Source organism: Moschus berezovskii, chromosome 4, assembly GCF_049115385.1.
Source record: "Moschus berezovskii isolate FMDL1 chromosome 4, NW_MosBer_1.0, whole genome shotgun sequence".
NCBI lineage: Eukaryota > Metazoa > Chordata > Mammalia > Artiodactyla > Moschidae > Moschus > Moschus berezovskii.
Window position 1 is genome coordinate 109,421,308 of NC_142463.1, and position 5,172 is coordinate 109,426,479.

The window sequence follows — 5,172 nt, forward strand, 5'->3', positions numbered from 1 at the left end:
GCCCGCCAGGCTCCTCTGTCCCTGGAATTCTCCAGGCAAGGATACCGGAGTGGGTTGCCACACCCTCCTCCAGGGGATCTTCTCGACCCAGGGATCGAACCCACATCTCTTGCAGCTCCTGCACTGCAGGTGCATTCTTTACTGCTAAGCCACCAGAGAAGCCCTGCTCCTCTGCTTAAAAGCCCATAATGGCTTCCCAGGGCCCTTGGGGTGAAAGCCAAAGTCTTTTTTAGTGCAGCCCCATGGCCCAAGGGGGGCCAACCTCACTCTCCTCACCTGCATCACCCTTCCTCTCTCCCCACCTGCTCCCACACACCCACCACACTGGCTTCCTCCAGCTCCACAGAGAGCCAGGTGACCTCAGCACTCAGGGTGCCCGTGATGTTCGTCTGCCTAGAATACCACCAACACCCCTTCCCACTGTCTTCCTGCCCTGACCACCAACCCCGCCCCGTCCCTAGAGCTGCCATGCCGCCACTGCTTCCTCGGGGAAGCCATCCCTGATCCCTGGGCTAAGGCTGGCTCTCTGTTATCTATTCCGTTAATAGCCTGTCCTAGCTTCCGTGGCACTAGCTCAACTCTAACCAGAGACTATGTCCTTAGTGCTGGAGCCTTCCACCACAACTCCCGCTAAAACAGAAACACCAAAGAGTGGGTGCCGGGTAACCTAGGGCCCGGAGCACAGAAATTGTACAAAAATTAAGAGACTTCCCTGCCGGTCCAGGGGTTAAGACTCTGTCTTCCAGTGCAAGGGACATGAGTTCATTTCCTGGTCATGGAAATAAGATCCCATGTCCCACGGAACAACTAAGCCCTAGGCACCAGAGCTAATGAGCCTGTGTGCCAGAACTAGAGAGAAGCCCATGCGCCACAGTGAAAATCTCACATGCCACAACGAAGACCCAATGCGGCCAAACTAATTAATTACTTTTTAAAATTGTTAAGTGACAATTAGAGCATAGAGCTAGAAGCTGTGACAGTAGGCACAGATGAGGCCCCTGGATCAACCCCTGAAAAATGGGTAGGGCTGGGGTCATTTCCCAGGGATGGTAAAGCTTAAGCCAAGTCCTGAGGGTGAGCCAACCAGGAGCTGGAGTGAAGAGATTCTCACTTTAGGTAGAGATAAAGCTTTGGAGGATGGTTTTGCAGAAACTGAAAATAATCCCAGATGGCTTGGGTTCACCTGAGTGCAAGAACACTTTGAGACATGACTAAAGAATTAAGCAGGAGATAGATTGAAGGATTTTTACAACCAAGAGAGGTAGTTTGATAAGGGAATGGAGAGCATCAAAGGATTTAAACAGGAGAAGGACCTTATTAAAAAAAAAAAAGTACACTTTGGCTCCAGTATGGAGAAAGGATGGCACAGTATCAAGGCTGGAGGCAAGAAGATCAATTTGGAGGCTGCTGCAGTAATCCAGGAAGCTGATAAGGGCCTGGGCTGAGGCAGTGAGAAGAGAAAGGAGGGAAGGAGGAAAATTAGATAGGCGTTTGAAGATAGGACTGACGAGGTGACAATTTTGTTAATCTGTTTTGGTGACAAAATAAGATGGAGAAGAGGGTCATTCCCAAATTCCTGCCTTGAGCAGCTCAGTGAAGGTAAATTCTCTAAGATAAGGAATGCAGGATGAAGAAGCGATCAGGGCAAGGTGATGATATACCACTTATTTGATATGTTGAAATTCAGGTGTCTATGAGCCAAACCAAATGCACATGTTAAATGGGCCTGGAACTCAAGAGAGAAGCCAGCAGGTGTGCAGTTCAGAAACGATTTGTCAAGCACTTGGAATGAAAGGTTGATGCTCAGAAGACTTCCCTGCGGTACAGTGGATAGGAGTCCGCCTGCCCATGCAGGGGACACGGGTTCAGTCCCTGGTCTGGGACAGTTCCACGCGCCACAGAGCAATGAAACGCCAGCGCAACACAACCGCTGAGCTTGTGTGCTGCGACTACTGAAGCGCATGCGCCCAGCGCCTGTGCGCCCCAGCAAGGGGAGCCGCCGCCAGGAGAAGCCCAAGCGCTGCGACGAAGAGCAGCCCTGCTCACTGCAATGAAAGAACGCACTAAGGAAAGCGCGGGCACAGCAAGGAAGACCCAGCATAGCCAAAAATAAATGAAGAAGTTATTTTTTAAAAAAAAAAGAAAGGCTGAGGCTCAGAGATGTCAATATCACAGAGGACTAAAGAGAAAATCTTAAAAGCAACCAGAGACATTATACCCGAAGAAAAATGATAGTGTAATAGCAGACTTCCTGTCATAAATAATTCAAGCCAGAGAACTATTAAACGACATCTTTAAAGTATTAAAAGAAAAGCGCTATCGGACTTCCCTGGTGGGGACGCAAGTCCAGTCCCTGGTGGGGAAACTAAGATCCCACAAGCCCGGGAGCAACTGAGCCCACGAGCTGCAACTGCTGAGGCTGAGCGCCACAGCTAGAGAATCCGTGTACAAAAGATCCCACGTGACGCAGTACAGATCCTGCGTGCCGCAACTGAGACCCAACACAGCCAAAGTCAATAAAAATAACTAGATATATTTTTTTAAAAAGAGAAAAGCACTGTAGACTATGAATTCTATACCCAGTGAAAATATCTTCAAAATGAAGATAAAACAAAGATGTTTTCAGACATACGAAACCTAAAAAGTTTCATCAGAAGGAGACCTGAGCTATAGTTATATATGTTAAAGGAAGTCCATCAGACAGAAGGAAAATGATAACATATATATATATATGTAGATATATGTATATATATATCTACACAAAGGAATGAAGAACATCAAAACTAGTAACTATGTGAATAAGCAAAAAAATTAGAGAAAGTGGAATTATTTAAAATACTGATTAATCCAAAACTAGACAAAAAAAAAAGGGGGAAAAGACAAAAATAAAGAGGACAAACAAAAATTCAGTTAGGATGTAAATGCCTTAAACAGTACAATCAACCAAGTTGACCTAATTGACATTTACAGAACCCTCCACACAACAATAGTAGAACACACATTATTTTCAAGTGCACATAGAACATTTACCAAGCAAACTATATCCAGAGCCATAAGGCAACTCTCAAAGACTTTAAGTCACATAAAAATATTCTCTGGCCATAATGAAACTAACTTAGAAATCAATAACAGAAGTCAGACAGAGAAGGGGAAATATCATATGATATCCCTTATGTGTGGAATCTAAAAAGAAATGATACAAATTAACTCACTTACAAAAAAAAACTCACAGACTTAGAAAATGAACTTACAGTTGCAAGAGATGCGGGCTGGTAGGGATAGTAAGAGAGTTTGGGATGGTCATGTACACACTGCTGTATTTCAAATGGATAACCAACAAGGACTTATTGTATAGCACATGGAACTCTGCTCAATGTTATGTGGCAGCCTAGATGGGAGCAGGGTTTGGCAGAGAATGGATACATGTATATGTATGGTTGAGTCCCTTGGCTGTTCACCTGAAACTATCACAGCATTGTTAATCGGCTGTACCCCAGTACAAAATAAAAAATGCAAAAAAAATTACAGAAAGATCTCAGCAATATCTGCAACCATTTGGAAACCAAATAACACACCTCCAAATAATACATGGGTCAAAGAAGAAATCAAAAGGGACAATAGAAAGTATTTTGGATGAAAAGAAAACACACAAATTATAATTTGCCACGAAATACTTAAAAGTTATAGCACAAAATACCTGTATTAGAAAAGAATAAAGAATCGTTCAGCAGTTAAGATTTTGCACTTCCACTTCAGGGTGTGTGGATTCAACCCCTGGTCAGAGAACTAAGGTCCCGCACGGTACAGCCAAAAAAATTTTTTTTAAAGAATAAGGATCTCAAACAAATGACTTTAGCTTTAATGTTAAGAGGTTGGAATGAGGTGGATGAAACTGAAGCCTATTATACAGAGTGAAGTAAGCCAGAAAGAAAAACACCAATACAGTATACTAACGCATATATATGGAATTTAGAAAGATAGTAATGATAACCGTGTATATGAGATAGCAAAACAGACACAGGTATATAAAACAGTCTTTTGGACTCTGTGGGAGAGGGTGAGGGTGGGATGATTTGGGAGAATGGCATTGAAACACGTATATTATCATATGTGAAACGAATCACCAGTCCAGGTTCGACGCATGATACAGGATGCTCGGGGCTGGTGCACTGGGATGACCCAGAGGAATGATAAGGGGAGGAGGGAGGTGGGAGGGGGGTTCAGGATGGGGACACATGTACACCCGGGGCGAATTCGTGTCAATGTATGGCAAAACCAATACAATATTGTAAAGTAATTAGCCTCCAATAAAAAATAATAATAATAATAAACTAAAAAAAAAAGAAGTTGGGGTGCTCGCTTCAGCAGCACATATACTAAAATTGGAACCATACAGGGCTTTCCAGGTGGTGCTAGTGGAAAAGAATCCACCTGCCAATGCAGGATCAATACAGGGAAGATCAGCATGGCCCCCAGGTAAGGATGACAGGCAAATTGGTGAAAGCATTCCATATTTTAAAAGAAAAAGTTAAGAAAAGAAGAGAAAATTTAAAACCTAAGCAAATGAAAGAAAGGAATATCAGTGGAAATCAATGAAATAGAAAACCTAAAAAATTAGGGGAAAAAAATTTATCAAACCAAAAGCTGCACCTTTGAGAACATTAATGAAATTGATGAATCTCTGACTCCAAGATAATAGCTGGTCACCAGAAATACCAAGCTGTGATTAGAAGCTTGAAGTTTTCAGTCCTACTCCTCATCCTCCAGAGAGGGGAGAGAGGCTGGAAATGGAGTTAATTAAAATTGATCATGCCTACACAAGGAAGCGTCCATAAAATCCCAAAAGCACGGGGTTCGGGGAGCTTGCAGGTTGGTCAACACATCCACATGGTGGTAGAACAATGGTCCCAGCTCCACAGGGACAGAAACTCCTGTGCTCGGGACCCTCCCAGACCTTGCCCCGTGTAGCTCTGTATATCCTTAAATAAACTGGTAAAAATGTTTTTTTAAATATTGATGAATCTCTAGTCAAATCAATCAGGAAAAAGAGGAAAGACAAAATTTCATCAACATCAGGACTAAGAAAGTAACAAACCTCCATATTCTTAGGTATTAAAAAGATAATGGGAGAACCACCCCACCCCCACCCAAGTATTCAAGCTGCCTCCAAAG

At 43.3% G+C, this 5,172-nt stretch overlaps 1 non-coding gene across 1 annotated transcript; it reads left to right on the plus strand.

The window, feature by feature from the left end:
- Positions 1–4,415: 4,415 nt before the first annotated feature.
- On the plus strand, positions 4,416–4,518 carry LOC129541873 (U6 spliceosomal RNA). Its single transcript, XR_008682927.2, has one exon. It is a non-coding gene; the product is annotated as a U6 spliceosomal RNA (small nuclear RNA).
- Positions 4,519–5,172: the final 654 nt, after the last annotated feature.